Genomic DNA, 12,186 nt, shown 5'->3' on the forward strand with positions numbered 1-12,186 from the left:
ATAAAGTGGAGGAAGATAGGCATGGATGTTAGCTCAGGGCTAGTCTTCCTCAGCAAAAAGGGGAGGATTGGCATGGATGTTAGCTCAGGGCCGATCTTCCTCACAAAAAAAAAAATAATAATAATAACAGGAATATTGCAAGTTGGGGCCATTAGGCACTCTATTTTCCCCCAACACCTGGTGTCAGTGAGACCCAGTGGGGTGCTGAACCCCCATACCCATCCTGAAGCAATAAGACAGAATGAGGTGGCACAAAGCAGGGCTGGTTGGCAGTTCTCTTCCTCCCACCCTGGTGTCAATGTGGCCCAGCAAGGAGCTGAGCTTCTAGCCACATCCAGGATCAGTAAGATGGAATGAGGTGGTGTGAGGAAGGACAGTTAACACTTCACTTCCCCCTCCATTGGTATCGGGCAATGTACTGGGGAACTGAATCTCTACTCCTACTTAGAGGCAACAAGATGATATGAGAGGTGTCACTTCTTTAGGGAAGAAGTCGGCAAGGCCAAAAGGAGAGCTAAACTTCTATCTCATCTGTCTGCAGTGAGACAATGTGAGTCAGTGCCTACTTTTGCTGGGGTATTGTCAGCAGGGCCCAATGGAAAGCTGTATGGCCCACCCACCCCCAGCCCACATGCTATACTTCAATATAAGGGGACTTCCTGCTAAAAAATAACAATAAGATTAAATAGGATCAGAGTCATATTACTCATAATGCTCAGAATGCAATTGAAAATTACTCATCATACCAAGAACCAGGAAATCACAAAATGAATGAGAAAAGATAATCAACACACACCAACACTGAGATAAATCAGGTGTTGGAATTATCTGACAAGAATTTTATATAAGCTATCACATAAATGCTTCAATAAGCAAGTATGTGTTCCTTGAAATAAATGGGGAAAAACATAGAAAACTTAAGCAAAGAACTAGAAGTTATAAAAATAAAAACAAGTGAGAATGATAGAACTGAAAAATACAAAAATCAAAACAAACACCTTGCTAGACAGTCTCAAGAGTAGAGTGGAGGGGCCGGCCTGGTGGCATAGTGATTAAGTTCGCACGCTCCGCATCAGCAGCCCGGGGTTCGCAGGTTCAAATCCCAGGCGCAGACCTACGCCACTTGTTAAGCCATGCTGTGGCAGTGACCCACATACAAAAATGGTGGCAGACTGGCACAAATCTTATCTTAGGGCCAGTCTTCCTCAAGCAAAAAGAGGAAAGTTGGCCACAGATGTTAGCTCAGGGCCAATCTTCCTCACCAAAAACAAAAACAAAGAAAGAGTAGAGTGGAGATGACAACGCATAGAATCATGAACTTGAGGACAGATCAATACAACTTACCAAATCTGAGAAACAAAGAGAAAAATAGACTGGGTGGTGGAGGTGGGGAAGGGACAGGATCTCAAGAACCTGTGGAACAATAACAAAAGAGCTAACATTCATCTAAGTCCCAGAATGAAAAAGAGACAGCAAGTAAGACTGACAAAGTATTCAAAGAAATACTGACTAAAAAGGTCCCAAATTTTTTAGAGACATAAACTTACAGTTTCAAGAACCTGAGAAAACCTCAAATAGGATAAATACAAAGATATCCATGCCATGACACATCATAATTAAACTTCTGAACAATAAAGACAAAGGAAAAAATATCTTGAAAGCAGACAGGGAGAAACAAGCATCACTTACAGAAAAACACCAATTCCAATGACGGCATATTTCTAATCTGAAATATAGAGCCAGAAGCATTGGCATAACATTTTTCAAGTACAATACTGAAAGAAAAGAATTGTCAGTCACAAATTCACAAATTTTATATTCACTTTCTTGCTTGGCTTATATTAATGGACTACAAACTAATCCTTCTGTATCCAAGATTGCCACCATCCTTCTCCATCAATCCAGCCACAGTATTTCCATAGTGATCCTTCTAAAACTAAAACAAACAAATTCTTCTTGTAAAAACACCTAATCATGTTATGCAAATCAACTTTTCTCTCTTCTTTTCTAACTAACTTTTCAGTTAAAATCCTTCAGAGGATAAAATCTCACATCCTAACTGTCTTAGTAGGTTTGGGCTACTACAACAAAATATTCCGGACTGGGTGTCTTATGAACCACAGAAATTTGTTTCTCGCAGTTCTGGAAGCTGAAAGTCCAAGACCAGGGTGCCAGCGTGATCGGGTGAAGGCCTTCTTCTGGGTCACATGGCAGAAGGGTCTAGGGAGCTCTATGGGGTCTCTTTTATAAGAGCACAATTCCATTCAGAAGGCCTTCACCGTCATGACCTAAATCACCTCCCAGAGGCCCCACCTACTAATACCATAACCTTTGGAGGTTAGGATTTCAGTTTATGAATTTGAGGGGACACAAACATTCAGACCATAGCACTTACTATACATACATGGACCATTCATGATCTGGCTTCTGCCGCCCTCTCCATTGTCTTCTTTTCTTGCATTCTGATGAGCACTCTTTATACTGGTTGTATATGGAACTCCTTTCTGGTCTGATCCTTAACCATTCTTTTTCTTGCCACCATGAATTTCTCTTCTCTTTGCCTCAAAAATTCACCTATCCTTCATGTTACACATCTGTGTCAGGTATTGCTTTCCACAGGAAGCCCTGCTGATATTCCTCATATACTGTAGTCCACAGCATGGATTAAGTCCTGCTATGTCTTCCTATAGCACTCTGTAATCATTTATATTGTAATTATGGATTTACTTATCTGGATGTCCCAATACATTGAATTCTAGATGGTAAGACAATGATTTTAATAATGGTAACACTGGGGCGTAACTTAACCCATGATGTACTTTAGGTGGTTAGTAAATGTATGTTGAATGAATGGTCAACTTGAAATCTTAATCATTTCACTTTTTTTTAATCTATCAAAGATACCCACAGTTTTCCAGAAGATTAGGGACTTAGGATCCTAGACTCCCTTTAATAAAGGAAATTGTTAGGGATACGTCAGTGCCTAAATACCTTAAAGTAAAAACATTAACCCAGGAACTTAAGGTTATCCATTTGGACTTGCAAGCCAGTCATTCCTATCTTCCACCCTTACCGTATCAGATGCTATCAGTGTTCCACTCATATCTCCCCAGCACTCATCATTCCATTATATACTGACAGAATCATGCTATCACCTGCAATTATCTACCCTAGGGCAGGCCAGAAGTATCCAGGAGTTAATGTATCTGAGTATAGCCTTCAACCAATGACAGAGGAGTGTTGGAAGATAAGTACTTCAAGTTTCTCACCCATTATTGGGATAACTCTGAGACATGCTCTATAGAGTCTCACAGAACCCCCCTGAAGTACTGACAGTTCCCCACAGGAGTAATCTGTTCAGTAGTGCATCTCTATTGGCTTCCTTTGTGTCTTTATTCTCGGTTCCCACTCCATTCATGAGTTTCCTGGGACCACCTCCCAGATAAACAGTTTATATTCAAATTCTTGTCTCAGATTCTGCTACTCGGGGAACTCAAACTAAGACAAGCCCAAACAATTTATAGCCTCCTAACAATCCAGTGCTCCTTACAGAGCCATCATTGGTACAAGCACCAAGGCATGGCATGTTATGTGTCACTCCTCCTAAATCTTAATGTTTTTAAACAGATAGGAAAGAGCATGACTTTGAAGAGAAAAATAATTTATATGAGAATGGCCAATGGATAAAGGGAAAGAGAGATCGTGCCATTTTTTTTCCATTAATGATGGTGTGGAATTTATGGTCTTGTAATAGGTATGGCTATAATGTGAGGAGACTGCTCCCTCAGTTGCTCAGAAAACCGCTATTATTATTTTGGAACAACCTTGGGTCTTTATTGCTTCACTTGCTGTAGCCTTTCCCTTTACCTTAATATCTATCTTTTTAAATCAATGACAATCAGTCAACAGGTTTATTCCGTCCCTACCACCCTGTCACAAAAAAAGACGCACACACAAACACACACACACACACTTTTACATGGCACAGTGCTTGAAAAGACAAGCTTGCAGTGCATGTGGCAGTGGACATTGTACATTAAAGGTCTCTGTGAAATATCCTTCTACAAGTTCCTATATTTATTTTATGAATAATTCAGTTTAGTCAAATTAATAATTTCCTGAAGATCTAGGTGAAGACTGAAGAAAGAAGGTAAATTTTAAAGAAAAAGACTTAGAAAACTTGCTTTTTTCCCTCACTTTTGTCTTAATGAACAAGGGATAACTGGGCTTTATTTTGAAGTCTTTGCTTTGCTTAAAGGCCCAAAATACAACCTGTACTACTCTTGTCATAATATGTTAACTTTGTGAGTATTCAAACTTATAAACCGTGAATTTCCCTTAAGCTATTGTACTGTTTAGAAGATGTATGCTTGAACATTTACTTCAAACTTTAAAAAATTGAAATCTATGTGTACAGATAATTTCCCTTTCTCTTGCTGTCTCCATTTCAGTTTCCTGAGTTTTGGAGAAGGCCTGGTTTCCCCAAAGGAAAGACTTCTGGTGGAAGTCTGAAGGTCTGATCCACGAAAAAAAAATCCAGTATAGCCAATGAATTAAGGAGAAGAAGGTTTCCAATCAGGTAGGAACATTTAATCTCACACATTCAACCAACTGAATAAAGTGTGCTGATAGCTGGATATGATGTGACGGTGTGGAAAAAGATGGGATATATAACCCGCCCCACAAGCAAGTTGTTCGCAATTCCCTTGGAGGTTGTGGTGTTTATCAGAGAGTACCTTGGAGGAGAACAAACACAATAACAGTGTGATGCTCTTTTCCATTTTTAGCTCATTGTTGCTAAGAACACTTAGTGATCTTGGTGCCTGTGGTTGAATCCCAGGAGGTCAGGCGTGTGTAGCAGCAGATTAACCCTGTTGGTGTTTTCTCCTAAGACAAATCGTTTTCATAGGTTGTCTCCATGCTATTCCAGTTGCCTATTAAAATTAAGGGCTATGATGGCATCAAGTCTTCCAAGTGAGGACTAGCCTCAGTGAACAGTGTGAGGAAATCAGCTTGGTTCTTATTGGGCACGTCTAGTCTTGGTCTTGGCACAAAGTGAGTGCACATAAGGAGTTAGAAGGGAGGAGAATGGGGCATGGGAGAGAGATTCTGTTTCCTTTTACCTATGCAGATTAAAACCCCACTAACGATTTTATTTTCATTAGCAACTAGAGATAAAAACTTAGGGCAAAGGGAATCATGAAGATGTCCCATAATATGGCAAGACAAACGACTGTAGTCACATCAAAATCAGGGCCTACCCATCTCATTCACAGTTATATACTCAGGGTTTAGCACAGCATGTGACCCCTACTGAGTACTCAATATGAAGACACGTGTTGAATGACTTATGGATGAATGAATGAAAAAAAGTTAATAGGGTGGAAAATGTGTTTCATCCTTGTATTTCCTTGTCTGTTGACTTCTGTATTCTCAGAACCCAGCACTATAACTGACACATGGAATGTAAGTGATAAAATTGGTTGAAAAAAGGGATAAGTCCCCATGATTCTAAGGGTAATTATAAGACCAACATAGACCCCATATTTGCCAAGGTCTATGGAAGAAGTATCCATGAGATGAAAGCCTGGATCTCAGACTACTGATATAGCTGACAGAATTTATCTAGTTTTAATAATTTACATATCATCCTATTACATTTAGGCATAGTACCTACATTAAACATACTATTAAATGACTCGAATATGGATAGAAAATCCCCTTTATAAGCTTCTGTGCCATACTATTCACAAAACATGATTTTTCGGAGCCTTTTTATAAAGACAAAGTTAAGAGCAATTTCAGAATCACTAGCTGCTAAAATTGCTATTTATACTTTTCCACAGATAGGTAGTGTAGCCGTGGTACTACAGCAGCTATTTCTCTGTAATTTGCTGTTGCTATCTTCCACATTCCCAAGGGAGAACAAAAGCCATTTAATTAAAGAAAGAAACATAAAATGTAGCATAATGCAGCTTCTACAAAACCAAAACCCACACATACACCTACTCTCTCAGATATGAAAATGAAATAATAATCTAAAATAGCACCCTGGAACTTGTTGCAAAATAAGAGGAAATCCACTTATATTTGATTATTTTATTCTTTTATTCATGTGTGATATTCATGTGTACTTATTAATAAGATTCTGAGTTGCTAGATGGGGAAATAGCTTTGTACCATTTTTGTCTTTGTATGTGTTTACCAATGACGTATGAGATTGCCTCCCCCGCTCCCTCTGTTTCTGGATTCTCTTGGGGGCAGGAGATGTAGTTATCAGTTGTTTTTAAAATTTCTAGGCAGTCAAAGGACTAGTATCACTTATATAAAGATGGCAAATTGTCCCAAAGTGGGAGGCTTCATTATGGAACATACAGTCCTCCTATGAAGAGGGAAGAATTTCATAGCTTGACGGTTTCAACTACAAAAGATTTATGAGTAAATATGTTTGTTGTTTCGCAGTGGACTTTCTTTCCTGTAATTAATGTCTAGGGGTTATCTTTGGTATCTAGGAGAGTTTGATTTCTAAAATATTATTATATAATAATTGATACATAAAAAAGAATACATTCAAATATATGTAAGTTGTGAGACATAATAATAAACTTCTGCAAACATGCTACCAAAACTAAGAACTAGAATCAAAACTGCTGAGTCTTCTCTTTGTGCTCTACCCTGATCCCACCTTCCCCCTTTCACAAAGAAACAACTCTGATCTTGGCTTTATGTTCAACATTCACTTAATTTTTATGTATTTTTTCCTATATATGTCATTGTGCTAATTATTGAGTTTGATTAAAATTGATATCGTATTTTATGTAGTCTTCTAGTTGGCCAATCTAGTTGGTATAAAATCTCATTTGGTCTTTGTATTAGTCTGCTAGGGCTGCCATAACAAAATACCACAGACTGGGTGGCTTAAAACACAGAAATTTATCTTCTCACGGTCTGGAGACCAGAAGTCCAGGATCAAGGTGTTGGCAGGTTTGGTTTCTCCTGAGGCCTCTCTCTTTGACTTGCAGGTGCCCGCTGCCTTGTCGCTATGTCCTCACATGGCTTTTTCTCTGTGTCTGTGCATCCCCAGTGTCTCTTCCTCTTCTTAAGGACATTAGTCATATTAGATTAGGTCCCCACTGTTATGACCTCATTTACTGCCTTTTTAAAGGCCCTATCTCCAAATACAGCCACATTTGGAGTTGGGACATCAACAAATGAATTTTAGGGAACACAGTTCAGTCTGTAACAGTTTTAGTTTGTGTTTCCCATATTACCAATATGTTGAGAATCCTTTCATCTGCTTAAGAGTCATTTATGTTTCCAATTCTGTGAAATTCCAGAGAATATCTTTTGTCCACTTTTCTATTGTTTATCTTTTTCTTACTTATTTCTTATTCTTCTCTAAATAAAAGCAAATTAACAGCTCTTTATCAACAAATGAGTTATGTCTTCTCACTTTTTTTTTTTTTTTTTTTTTGGTGAGGGAGATTAGCCCTGAGCTAATATCCATTGCCAATCTTCCTCTTTTTGCTGAGGAAGATTGGCCCTGGGCTAACATCTGTGCCCACCTTCCTCTACTTTATATGCGACGCCGCCACGGCATGGCTTGACAAGCAGTGCGTCAGTCCGCACCTGGGATGCGAACCTGTAAACCCTGGGCTGCCAAAGCGGAGCACGCGCACTTAACTGCTACACCACCGGGCCGGCCCCACTTCTCACTTTTTTAATGTTGTCTAATGATAAATAGCAGCTCTTAATTTTAATGAAATCAAATTTACCTTTCAGGTTAATCTTTTTGTCTTATTAAAATGTCCTTTCCTAGCTTAATGCTACACAAATATAGTAGATTTTCTCCTAAAAGTTCTAGGGTATTTTTGTTTGTTTTATATTCAAGCCATTAATCCATCTAGAATTGATTTGTATGTATTATCCAGTTTGTTTCCTTATAAGTAATTAAGTTCTCCAGGACCATTTAGGAAATAGTCCATCCTTATCTGAGTAATCTGCAATGACTTCTCTGTGATATGTCCAAATATGTTATGGTCAATTTCTGGACTCTTTATTCTGTTCCATGAGACTATTTGACTACCCCAAAACACCACCTCACTGTCTTAGTTAATATAGCTCTATGATAATCTTTGTATCTGTTGAGTAAATCCTTCCATGTTAACACTCTTTAGGTGTGTTTGAGCTATTCTTGGCCATTTGACCATTCATATAAATTTCAGACTTAGCAGGTTCACAAAAACTTTGGTCAAGTATTTTGATTCAAATTGTATTGAATGTATAAATGAAGTTGGAGAGAATTTACATCACTATGATAAGTCTTTCTTTCTATAAACAAGGGGTATCTCTCCATTTATTTAGGACTTCTTTAATATCTTATTTTATCCATAAATATCTTGCACATATTTATTGAGATTTATTCCTAGGTAACCTTATTTTTCTATTTTAGATGATTTTTTTTTTTTTTTTTTTTTTTTTTTTTTTTTTTTACATTTTTATTGATATTTTAATGGTTTCTAACATTGTGAGATTTTGGGTTGTACATTTTTGTTTGTCCTTCTCCCCATATATGACTCCCTTCACCCCTTGTGCCCACCCCCCACCCCCACTTCCCGGGTAACCACAGTCCAGTTTTCTCTGTCCATGTGTTTGTTTATATTCCACATATGAGTGAGATCATACAGTGTTTGTCTTTCTCTTTCTGGCTTATTTCACTTAACATAATACGCTCCAGGCCCATCCATGTTGTTGCAAATGGGACGATTTTGTCTTTTTTTATGGCTGAGTAGTATTCCATTGTATATATATACCACATTTTCTTAATCCAATCGTCAGTCGAGGGACACTTAGGTTGCTTCCACTTCTTGGCTATGGTGAATAATGCTGCAATGAACATAGGGGTGCATAAGCCTCTTTGGATTGTTGATTTCAGGTGCGTTGGATAGATTCCCAGTAGTGGGATGGCTGGATCATAGGGCATCTCTATTTTTAATTCTTTGAGGAATCTCCATACCGTTTTCCATAGAGGCTGCACCAATTTGCATTCCCACCAGCTGTGTATGAGGGTTCCTGTTTCTCCACATCCTCTCCAACATTTGTTGTTTTTTGTCTTGGTGATTATAGCCATTCTAACGGGCGTGAGGTGGTATCTTAGTGTCGTTTTGATTTGCATTTCCCTGATGATTAGTGATGTTGAGCATCTTTTCATGTGCCTATTGGCCATCTGTATATCTTCCTTGGAGAAGTGTCTGTTCATTTCCTCTGCCCATTTTTTGATCGGGTTGTTTGTTTTTTTGTTGTTCAATTGTGTGAGTTCTTTATATATTATGGAGATCAACCCCTTGTCAGATGTATGTTTTGCAAATATTCTCTCCCAGCTGGTTGGTTGTTTGTTCATCTTGATTCTGATTTCATTTGTCTTATAAAAGCTCTTTAGTCTGATAAAGTCCCACTTGTTTATTTTTTCTTTAGTTTCCCTAGTCTGGGTAGGCATGTCATCCGAAAAGATTCCTTTAAACCCAATGTCAAATAGTGTGTTGCCTATATTTTCTTCTATGAGTTTTATAGTTTCAGGTCTCACCTTCAGGTCTTTGATCCATTTTGAGTTAATTTTTGTGTATGGCGATAGCACATGGTCCACTTTCATTCTTTTGCATGTGGCTGTCCAGTTTTCCCAACACCATTTATTGAAGAGACTTTCCTTTCTCCATTGCATGTCCTTAGCACCTTTGTCGAAAATTAGCTGTCCGTATATGTGTGGTTTTATTTCTGGGCTTTCAATTCTGTTCCATTGATCTGTGTGTCTGTTTTTGTACCAGTACCATGCTGTTTTGATTACTATTGCTTTGTAGTATGTTTTGAAGTCAGGAATTGTGATGCCTCCTGCTTTGTTCTTTTTCTTTAGGATTTCTTTAGCTATTCGGGGTCTTTTGTTGCCCCATATAAATTTTAGTATTCTTTTTTCTATTTCTGTGAAGAATGTCATTGGGATTCTGATTGGGATTGCATTGAATCTGTAGATTGCTTTAGGTAATATAGACATTTTAACTATGTTTATTCTTCCAATCCACGTGCATGGGATATCTTTCCATTTCTTTATGTCATCGTTGATTTCCCTCAATAATGTCTTGTAGTTCTCATTGTATAGGTCCTTCACCTCCTTGGTAAGATTTATTCCTAGGTATTTTATTCTTTTTGATGCAATTGTAAATGGTATTATCTTTTTGAGCTCTCTTTCTGTTAGTTCATTATTAGCATATAGAAATGCAACTGATTTTTGTAGATTGATTTTGTACCCTGCAACTTTGCTGTAGTTGTTGATTGTTTCTAACAGTTTTCCAACAGATTCTTTAGGGTTTTCTATATATACAATCATGTCATCTGCAAATAGTGAGAGTTTCACTTCTTCGTTACCTATTTGGATTCCTTTTATTCCTTTTTCTTGCCTAATTGCTCTGGCCAAAACCTCCAGTACTATGTTGAACAGGAGTGGTGAGAGTGGGCAGCCCTGCCTCGTTCCTGTTCTCAGAGGAATGGCTTTCAGTCTTTCCCCGTTGAGTATGATGTTAGCTGTGGGTTTGTCATATATGGCCTTTATTATGTTGAGGTACTTTCCTTCTATTCCCAATTTATTGAGAGTTTTTATCATAAATGGATGTTGTATCTTGTCAAATGCCTTCTCTGCGTCTATTGAGATGATCATGTGGTTTTTATTCTTTGTTTTGTTGATGTGATGTATCACGTTGATTGATTTGCGGATGTTGAACCATCCCTGCGTCTCTGGTATAAATCCCACTTGATCATGGTGTATGATCTTTTTAATATATTGTTGTATTCGGTTTGCCAATATTTTGTTGAGGATTTTTGCATCAATGTTCATCAGCGATATTGGCCTGTAATTTTCTTTCTTTGTATTGTCTTTGTCTGGTTTCGGTATCAGGGTGATGTTGGCCTCGTAGAATGATTCAGGAAGTGTTCCATCTTCCTCTATTTTTTGGAATAGTTTGAGGAGGATGGGTATTAAATCTTCTTTGAATGTTTGGTAAAATTCACTGGAGAAGCCATCTGGTCCTGGACTTTTATTTTTTGGGAGGTTTTTGATTACTATTTCAATCTCTTTACTTGTGATTGGTCTATTCAGATTCTCCACTTCTTCTTGGTTCAATTTTGGGAGGTTGTATAAGTCCAAGAATTTATCCATTTCTTCTAGATTGTCCGATTTGTTGGCATATAATTTCTCATAGTATTCTCTTATAATCCTCTGTATTTCCATGGTATCCGTTGTAATTTCTCCTCTTTCATTTCTAATTTTATTTACTTGAGCCTTTTCTCTTTTTTTCTTAGTTAGCCTGGCTAAGGGTTTGTCTATTTTGTTTATCTTCTCGAAGAACCAACTCTTTGTTTCATTAATCCTTTCTACTGTTTTTTTGGTCTCAATATCATTTATTTCTGCTCTGATTTTTATTATTTCTCTCCTTCTGCTGGCTTTGGGCTTTGTTTGTTCTTCTTTTTCTAGTTCTGTTAGGTGTAATTTAAGGTTGCCTATTAGGGCTTTTTCTTGTTTGTTAAGGTGGGCTTGTATCGCTATGAGTTTCCCTCTCAGGACCGCTTTTGCTGCATCCCATATGGTTTGATATGGCATGTTATCATTTTCGTTTGTTTCCAGATAGTTTTTGATTTCTCCTTTAATTTCATCAATGATCCATTGGTTGTTCAGTAGCATGTTGTTTAATCTCCACATTTTTGTCACTTTCCCAGCTTTTTTTTCCTGGTTCATTTCCAGTTTCATAGCCTTATGGTCTGAAAAGATGCTTGTTATGATTTCAATCCTCTTAAATTTATTGAGGCTTGCTTTGTTTCCCAACATATGGTCTATCCTAGAGAATGTTCCATGCGCGCTTGAGAAGAATGTGTAGTCAGCTGTTTTTGGGTGGAGTGCTCTGTATATGTCTACTAGGTCCATCTCGTCCAGTTTTTCATTTAAGTCTAATATTTCTTTATTAACTTTTTGTCTGGATGATCTATCCATTGCTGTAAGTGGGGTGTTAAGATCCCCTACTATTATTGTGTTGTTGTTGATTTCTCCTTTTAGGTTTGTTAATAGTTGTTTTATGTACATTGGTGCTCCTATGTTGGGTGCATATATATTTATAAGTGATATGTCTTCTTGATGGAGTGTCCCTT

At 37.8% G+C, this 12,186-nt stretch overlaps 1 protein-coding gene across 1 annotated transcript in view; it reads left to right on the forward strand.

Moving 5' to 3' along the window:
* The window catches only part of PKIA (cAMP-dependent protein kinase inhibitor alpha), a 94,151-nt gene that overhangs the window by 49,978 nt on the left and 31,987 nt on the right, over window positions 1–12,186 (forward strand). Inside the window, exon 2 of the mRNA XM_058528926.1 lies at window positions 4,452–4,579. The gene's annotated coding sequence lies outside the window, so the exon portion shown is untranslated. The remainder of the gene's footprint in view (window positions 1–4,451; window positions 4,580–12,186) is intronic.

This window comes from Diceros bicornis, chromosome 33 (assembly GCF_020826845.1).
Source record: "Diceros bicornis minor isolate mBicDic1 chromosome 33, mDicBic1.mat.cur, whole genome shotgun sequence".
Taxonomy (NCBI): Eukaryota; Metazoa; Chordata; class Mammalia; order Perissodactyla; family Rhinocerotidae; genus Diceros; species Diceros bicornis.